This window comes from Myotis myotis, unplaced genomic scaffold, assembly GCF_014108235.1.
Source record: "Myotis myotis isolate mMyoMyo1 unplaced genomic scaffold, mMyoMyo1.p scaffold_m19_p_3, whole genome shotgun sequence".
Lineage (NCBI taxonomy): Eukaryota > Metazoa > Chordata > Mammalia > Chiroptera > Vespertilionidae > Myotis > Myotis myotis.
Genome location: NW_023416335.1, coordinates 190,528,600 through 190,538,344, shown reverse-complemented (window position 1 = coordinate 190,538,344; position 9,745 = coordinate 190,528,600).

Below are 9,745 nucleotides of genomic sequence, written 5' to 3'. Positions count from 1 at the left end.
GCTCCTGCATTGAGCATCTGCCCCCTAGTGGTCAGTGCATATCATAGCCACTGGTCATTCCGGTTGTTCTGCCATAACAGTTGCTTAGGCTTTTATTATATAGACTAGAGGCCCAGTGCACAAAATTTATGCACGTGTAGGGTTCCTAGGCCTAGCCGGCAATCAGGGCCTATCTGTGGGGTGACCAGGAGGGCAATCAGGGGGTCCCTGCTGGCACCTGCCTTGGCCGGCCTGGCACTGCCTGCTCACCAACCATCCCTGTCCCCTGCTACCGCCCTCTCGCTAGCTGGCCCTGCCCCTCCCACCGCCACTGGTCGATTCCCTTTGAGGGGCGACCAACAGGGCGATCAGGGGGCCTGCCTTGACTGGCCTATTGATTTCAGAGAGGGAAAGGGAGAGAGTGATGGAAACATCAATGATGATAGACAGCCATTGATTGGCTGCCTCCTGCCCACCCCACACCCGGTGTAGCATAATGGTTATGTTATTGTCATGATTAACTAGTAATTAATATTAATAATAGGAAGAAAGAAAGTGAGAGGTCAGACATTATAGGCATGGTCATCTGGGCAGTGTCACCAGAAAGCTACAGTTTCACACTCCCCAGAAAACCACCTGTCCATTTCCCGCAGGTCACTAGGGGAATGGATCCAACAAAAGGGGAGATGGGCTTATGCACAGTGAAGTTTGGATGACATAAGGAGGGTGCTTGCTTGTCAGTCTAACCTGGGAAAAAGATAATTTTGGCTATGGGTGGTGAAGCCACTGCAAGCACATGAAATCTTGAAGGGTTAATGGATTAAGCTCCTTGTTATAAGCCCCAATGAGCACCTTCTCTGTTGCCCTTCTTACTCTTCTTGTTCTGCTCTTGTGCTCTGACACTCTTGCTCTGTGACCCACACTCGCCACATGCACTTGCCTGTTCTCTCTCCATAGCCATGTAATCTTAAGCAACCCCATGGCCCAGGGCCATGCAGACTCTACATGTAGGATGCTGGACTGGACTGTGCTTTAATATGGAGTGAAGACTCTGGAAAGTGGTCTTAATTCTTGCCCTACTGAAGACAAGATTGGACTTCTTCCATGGCAGGACATAGGAAAATGCAACATTGGAAACCCAGTGGTTTAATTCCATGGAAATAAGGATCACTCATCCTCCCAAATGAGTCTCAGGAAATTCCTTTCCTTGCCACATCACAAGAACTCCATGTCCATCGGTAATAGATGAGGACACAGATTGCACCCACTGATAACAATTAGACAATCATATACTTTATACAATGTTCTCCCTGTTATTTCCAGTAACCACATGGCATCGCACATAGTTATTACCATATTACTGACTATATTTTCTATGCTGTACTTTAGCAAGTTGTCCTTCCATTGCCTTTGGAAAGCAAGGAGTAGACTAAGAATGGTTGGTGTTATTTTGAAGTGGGAAGTTTTTTGTATGTGTATTTGTTTGTTTTAAGTCACATGTGATATTATCCCTCTTTTTTCCATCCATAATGGCCCTTCCTTCTTCTTTGCATTTTGTCACTAAATAGGTATCCAGGCTTTGGTTAATTGAATATATTTGCTATATTTCTTTTTGTCCTGTGACCTTTAACTCAAAATCATCTCTAATAGGAAGAAAAATATAGCAAAACTTGATGCAAGATAGGCCAAACAGAAAAGTCTGTAGATTTCCCAGTATTGATATGACTAGAGCATCTCTGATTTTTCTTGTTTTATATTTGGGAATTTCATAAATAATTTTATCTAGAAAATAAAGCAATTAAACCCACAAAATATTTGGAAGGAATTCACCTGGTATATTCCATTCATTTTTTAAAGGGGAGTGGGGCACAAGATAGGACCATTTAATTGCATAAGGGAAAAAATATCTGTTATTGGCAGAATTTCTAAATTCAGAGTCCATGTTCTAGCGAATAAATGCATCATGTTGCTTTGTTCTTGTCACTGAGTGACTTTAGATGTGCTGTTTAATTTTCTCTACTGGTTTCCTCACCAGTAAAATAATGATGGGTCTTAAATCTCTTTGGGGATATTTGTATGGTGAGTAAGAAAGGAGCAAGATAACTAAAAGATGAAAATAGATTTCCTGTGGTGTGTGATCTAAGTCAGTATGAATTAATTAAAAAAGAGTTATCAAAACCAGGCAGGAGGGAATGACATGGTGGTGCCATCTGCTGCTTTGTATTAGAAATTTCGAGGCAAGTTAGAGGAAGCTGATAACAGATCAGCTTCCTCTAAAAGGCTTTATTCTTTCTGCTCTCTGTTCTTCAAGTTTCCCTTTGATTGGTTTCATATAATCTCTGATGTACTTCTTGTAGGCTTCTTTTGTGAAGCTGGTTTCCTGCAGATGATGGCTCATGACAATATCAACACCAGCTATTACTGTGCTTTCGGTACCTTAGCCCTCAGGGGCTTCAGCAAAGGCATTTCCACCAATAAGCGAGTCATCAATGTTACCCTCTGTCCTACTGACCATCTTCCTCTCTACCTCCAGGCACAGCCCGTCTGTGATTTCCCGGATCTTGTAGATATCGGAGAACATCTCCTCATGGCTGATGAGGTCCCCAAAATGATCATAATGACAGTTTTGCTTCCTTCTTTCCAATTTGGATGCCTTTTATCTCTTCTTGTCTGATTGCTGTGGCTAGGACTTGCTGTGGCACTCGGAGGGAGGGGAGAGCAGGTGGGAAAGCTCTTTATTTTATTTTTAGTTTCTGCCACCATATCATAAGTTCCAGAGGGCAGGGAACTTGTCACTACTAATTCCCAGCATTTAGAGAAGCACTTGCATGTATTAAATGAACGAATAAACTAGTATATATGTAGCTAATTTAATTTAATTGTTCATTGTCTTCCTCCACACTAGACTGTAAGTACCTTGTTAGCACTAAAGAAAGAAGACATGTGTACTAATGTCCTAGACCTTCACACTCACTCACCACTCACTCACTGACCCATTCAGAGCAATTTCCACTCTTGTGAGCTTCATTCATGGTACGTGCCCTATACAAGTGTACCTTTTTATTTTCATTTTTTAGACCATACTTTTACCATAACTTTCCTAAGTTTAGGTATGTTTAGATACACAAGTGCTTAACATCCTATACAATAAAAGGCTAATATGCAAATTGACTAAACAGCAGAATGAGCGGTTGCTATGATGTGCACTGACCACCAGGGGGTAAGCCACTTAGCCAGAAGCCAGGCTCACAGCTGGCGAGCGCAGTGGCAGTGGCGGGAGCCTCTCCCACCTCTGTGATAGAGAGTTGTTAAATGAATAAATAAAATTTTTAAAAAGTAAGAAAAATGTCTAATGCACATCTGTTTGTCAAATGTTTCATCTGAGAAATGTTTCATTAGGTGATTTTGTTGTTGTGTGAACATCACTGAGTGCATTTACACAAGCCTAGATGGTATAACCCAGTGGTCGGCAAACTGCGGCTCACGAGCCACATGCGGCTCTTTGGTCCCTTGAGTGTGGCTCTTCCACAAAATCCCACTTGTGGGCGTGCACGTACAGTGAGATTGAAACTTCGTGGCCCATGCACATAAGTCAGTATTTTGTGGAAGAGCCACACTCAAGGGGCCAAAGAGCTGCATGTGGCTCGTGAGCCAGTTTGCCGACCACTTGTATAGCCTACTACATACTTAGGCTATACGGTATATAGCCCAGCTGTGGGCAAACTACGGCCCACGGGCCGGATCTGGCCCGTTTGAAATGAACAAAACTAAAAAAAAAAGAGACCGTACCCTTTTATGTAATGATGTTTACTTTGAATTTATATTAGTTCACACAAACACTCCATCCATGCTTTTGTTCTGGCCCTCCGGTCCAGTTTAAGAACCCATTGTGGTCCTCGAGTCAAAAAGTTTGCCCACCCCTGGTCTAGCCTATTGCTCCCAGGTTATAAGCCTCTGCAGCAGCGGTTCTCAACCTGTGGGTCGCGACCCCTTTGGGGGTCGAATGACCCTTTCACAGGGGTCGCCTAAGTCCATCGGAAAACACATATATAATTACATATTGTTTTGTGATTAATCACTATGCTTTAATTATGTTCAATTTGTAACAATGAAATTGGGGGTCACCACAACATGAGGAACTGGATTAAAGGGTTGTGGCATTAGGAAGGTTGAGAACCACTGCTCTACAGCATGTTACTGTAATAAATACTGTAGGTAATATAACACAACTAGAGGCCTGGTGCACAAAATTCATGTACTCGGGGAGGTCCCTCAGCCTGGCCTGCACCCTCTGGCAGTCTAGGAGTCCTTAGGGGATGTCCGTCAGTTGGACATCCTTAGTGCTGCCACAGAGGTGTGAGAGGCTCCTGCCACTGCTGCTGCACTTGCCAGCCATGAGCCCGGCTTCTGGCTGGCGGCGCACCCCCTGGTGGTCAGTGCACATCATAGTGACTGGTTGTTCTGCTGTTTGGTTGATTTGCTTATTAGTCTTTTATTATATAGGATGTTAAGTACTTGTGTATCTAAACGTACCTAAACTTGGAAAAGTTACGGTAAAAGTATGGTATAAAAAAATGAAAATAAAAAGGTACACTTGTATAGGGCACGTACCATGAATGAAGCTCACAAGAGTGGAAATTGCTCTGAATGGGTCAGTGAGTGAGTGGTGATGAGTGTGAAGGTCTAGGACATTAGTACACATGCCTGTAGACCTTATGTAAACATTATACACACAGTCTACACTACATTTATTAAAATCATTTTTGTCACTTGGTAGTAAGTTCACCTTTGCTTACTGTAAATTTTCACTACAGAATTTTTTAACTTTTTTATTTTTGTGATAAAACATAAAATACAAACACATTATACAGTTGTACAAAATTATTTTCTTTCTTTGTATCTTCATGCAATAAGCTTTTCCCTGTTGTTAATTAAAAAATATTTTTTTTTACTCTTTAAACTTTTTTAAAAATATATTTTTATTTATTTCAGAGAGGGAGATAGAGAGAGAGATAGAAACATCAATAATGAGAGAGAATCATTGATCGGCTGCCTTCTGCACACTCCCTACTGGGGATCAAGCCTGCAACCTGTGCATGTGCCCTTGACCAGAATCAAACCTGGAACCCTTCAGTCCACAGGTCGATGCTCTATCCACTGAGTAAACTGGCTACGGCCTTTTTATCTTTTTTGTTAAAAGCAAAACACAAAGATACATATTAGCTTAGGCCTTCACAGGGTCAGGATCATTGATATCACTGTCTTCCACCTCCACATCCTATCCACTGGAAGATCTCCAGCTGCCATCTCCTATGATAACAACGCCTTCTTCTAGAATACCTCCTGAAGGACCTGCCTGAGGCTCTTCTTGAAGAGGTTAATTACTCTTTAGAAATATGTCCATGCTGGTTTACTTGTGTGTGTGGTTTATTTAGTCATAGATTTAAGTAGATAATGCAGCATGAACTTTCTCTCTAATAATGGAAACCTTTTGGTGTTGGAGCCCATGTTTTAAAACTTTTTAAGGAACTTATTGAGGTCTGCAAATCTTCTGATAAACTCTTCAGTGTGAATTTTTGGGGGGGTTCTTCTTCTCTTGCCTCTTGAGCTATGCATTCCTGCTCCAATTCCAATAACTTCTCATCAGACAATTTCTCAGACACTATCTTTAGGAGTTCCTCAATGTCATTCTCATTCACACCCAGCTTAAAATTGTTTGGCATCTCAATTGCAGCCTTGTTGATTTTTGCAACTTCCCCATCTTTGGCAAATTCTTTGAAGTCATGGTGGAACCTCTTGAGTGTCTTTTTCCATTTTTTCCATATGTCATTGGGGTGATGTCACCAAGACATCACCCCAAGTCCAAGCAAAGTTCATGATGCCATCATAGATGTTGTAATCTTTCCAGAATTGCATCAGTATCTTTCTCAGTAGCAACAATAGCCCTCCTCAGGTAATAGGCCTTAAAAATTGCTATATCTCCTTGATTCATTGGTTGAATCAAAGATATGGTATTTAAATGGGGGAAACAGGAAACACCACTTTGATATTGGGATGAAGATTACCAATAAAAGGAGGATTTAAGGAATATTATCAACAATAAGCTGAATCTTGAAAGTTATGTTTTTCTTCAAACAGTAGTTCATTTCACTGGCATAGCAATTCAAGAGGGTATTGTAGAAGAGGGGCTGGACCATCCGTGACTTACTGCTCCTGTAGTGCACTGGCAGTGTGTGCTTATTAATATGCTCCAAGGCCCTGTGGTTCTCACTGTGCCAGATCACAAAGGGTTTTAATTTGTACCTTGCAACATTATCTCCAAGCAAGACTGGTATTCTGTTTTTAAGAGCCTTAAAACCTGGCATTGATTTGGTCTCTTTATGGATGAAACTCCTTCTAGGTGTCTGTTTCCAGAATAGGGACATTTTATCCATATTGAATATTTACTCTGGCAAGTTCTTTTCTTTCACAATCAGTTTATCTAGAGTTCCTAAAAATTCTTCAACTGTCTTCACAACAGAACTGGAGACTCACCACTTACTTTCACATTATCCTATATAATAAAAGCCTAATATGCTAAGTGTCCGGTCTTTCTGTCATCTGTTAAACCAATCAAAGTGTAATATGCTAATGATATGTTAAGGCCACTCAACTGCTCGCTATGACATGCACTGATCACCAGAGGGCAGATGCTCCAACCAGTATGTTAGCTTGCTGCTGGGGTCTGGCTGATTAGGACTGAGCGAGATGGAACAGACACAGCCAGGAGCCCTCCCACAGTCCCTCCCTGGCTGGCCAGCCTCCCACATCCTTCCCCGGCCCTGATCGTGCACCAGTGGGGCCCCTTGGCCTGGCCTGCACCCTCTTGCAAACCGAGACCCCTTGGGGGATGTCGGAGAACCAGTTTTGGCCCAATCCCACAGGCAAAGCCAAGGGATCCACTAGTGAATAAATTTGTGCACCAGGTCTCTAGTGTAATAAATAATGATCCTTGAATTGTTTAAATCACCCAGAGCTAGCAGGAAATTCAATATTGTAGGTGGATCCAGCCTTTGCTTTGAACATCACAAACTCTTTGCTTTGTCTGTGATTGCCATAGTACTGAGAGGGATACATTTCTGTGCCTGATCTTCAATCCAGATATTAGAAGTTTCTCCATAGCTTATATGAGCCTTTCTCAAAATTTTATATTAGCCTGATTACCTTCAATGAAGCTGATGTTCTAACAGTGTCTGTCACTTTGCTCTAGTTCTTCAAGATCATAGCCATGGTGGAATGCCTAACTGGTGAGGAAAAACCATCACAGATTTTCCACTTTTGTAGTCCTAGTTTTACTTTCAGATCAATCACTTGATGTGGCTTCTTACTGGCAAGATCAGCAGTGGATTTTGTAAATGTAGGAGCCACAATAAACAAAACAACATGAGATTAGATCAAGCACAAGAGGAAATAATGCAATCAGGAGACACAGTAAACACAACATGTATGCTGTTGCTAGTAGTATAACATTGCCTACTGTTTTACAATAAGTAGAAAAAATTACTCTAAAATAATGATAAAAAGTATTGTATAGTAAATTCACAAACAGTAACCTAGTTGTCATTATCAAATATTATGTATTATACACAATTGTATGTGATTTTATACAACTGGCAGCCTAGTTTATTTATACCAGCAACACCACAAACATGTGAGTAATGCATTGCACTACAACATTATGATGGCCATGTTGTCACTAGGTGATAGGAATTTTTTAGTTTATTATAATCTTATGAACCACCATGGTTCATGGTTGACTGAAACATTGTTATGCCACTCATGACTATAATCAGGTATTTAAAAATTATATATTAGGAATCCTACATCATTTTCAAAATACAATACACATGTGTAATAAGATGGGCACAATATTTAGAAAAAGTTTCTTATTTAGTGTTTTTAAAATATTTGGGATTTGGTGTAAATAAATAAAAAATGTAATGCTGCCCTAACCGGTTTGGCTCAGTGGATAGAGCGTTGACCTGCCGCCTGAAGGGTCCCAGGTTCGATTCCGGTCAAGGGCATGTACCTTGGTTGCAGGCACATCCCCAGTAGGGGGTGTGCAGGAGGCAGCTGATCGATGTTTCTCTCTTATTGATGTTTCTAACTCTCTATCCCTCTCTCTTCCTCTCTGTAAAAAATCAATAAAATATATATTTTTTTAAATGTAATGCTATCATCTGGCCGGTGTTGCTCAGTGGTTGAGTGTCAACCTATGAACCAGGAGGTCAGGGTTCAATTCCTTGGCAGGGTACAAACCCAGTTGTGGGCTTGATCCCCATTGTGGAGTGTTCAGGAAGCAGCCAATCAATGATTCTCTCTCATCATTGATGTTTCTATCTCTCTTCCCCTCTCCCTTCCTCTCTGAAATCAATAAAAATCTATTTTTAAAAAATGTAGTGCTATCTAAACATATCTCAGAAAAGACCTTAGCAAAGGCAGATGACTTGATGTTTCTGAATCCATTGAGGTAGATGCCTGCTGTCAGTTTTATAGGATGCTTTATTGAACTTAAATTATATTATTACTCGAGGCCCAGTGCATGAAATTTGTGCAGGGGGATGGGGTTCCCTCAGCCTGGCCTGAACCCTCTCTCAATCCGAGAACCCTCGTCAGGCAGGCAGGCAGAGTGGTTAGGGGCAATCAGGCAGGCAGGCTCCCTTCTCCCAACAGTGGATTCTGTGAGGAATGGGGCTCCCTCCTCCCACTTGTCACAGTCTAGTTTGAAGGCCGGCCACACCCCCAAAAGTATGAGACCCAGAGTTCCACAGCACCCTGGCGGCCTGGGGCCCACAGACCCTTCTCACCTCCTTGCCTCAGCAGCCTGGGGTTAAAGACCTTTCTCACTACTGCTGCACATCAGAGGCCCAGGGCTCACAGACCATTCTTGCCGCTGCCACGCCCCAGCAGCCCAGAGCCCACAGATCTCTCCCACTGCCATGCCCCAGAGGCCCAGAGCCCACAGACCCTTCCCACCTGCGTGCCTCAGTGGCCAGGGGCCCACTGTTCGGTAGTCCATCCTGGTCTTGACAGCCGTAGACTATTATTAGTATAGATTGTTTTTTTCACTCTCTAAGAGTAGAATTGTAAATTATCTGTCAGGTGTTCTATTAACATAATAAAAGAATTAGAAAAGAGGTGAAACTTGTGACTGCCAGGGTCCAGCCCCAGCAGGTCCAGGGGTCCCAAAGGTGTAGACAGAGTCGGCAAAGAAGGAATGACATGGAGACAGCGTTCAGTTCATCAGCAGCCTAGCCAGGATCTCCAGCCAGGATCTCCAGCCAAGTTCTGGTCTGGATCTCCAGCGAAGTGCTGGTTCGGATCTCTAGCCAGGTTCTGTGTCCATGTTCTCTTACTAGGTTCTCCAGCCAGGTTCTGTTCAGGTTCTCCAGCCAGGTTCTGTAGCCATGTTCCCTCGCTAGGTTTTCCAGTCAGGTTCTGTCCAGGTTCTCCAGCCAGGTTCAGTCACCAGGTTCTAGTCAGGTTCTCTTGCCAATTTCTGTAGTCAGGTTCAGTCCAGGATCTTTTGCCATGTTCTCTCCAGCGAAGTTCTTCTGTCTTAAGGTTCTGTGTAGGTTCTGTCTTCTCTCTTCTGTCTTCTAAGTTCTGTGTTCTAAGTTCTGTGTTCTAAGTTCTGTGTTCTTAATTCTGTGTTGTTACATCTGTATTTATACCAGTTGATTCAATCCTATCAATCTCTATTCCAAAGGTTAGGGCGTTTCTTATC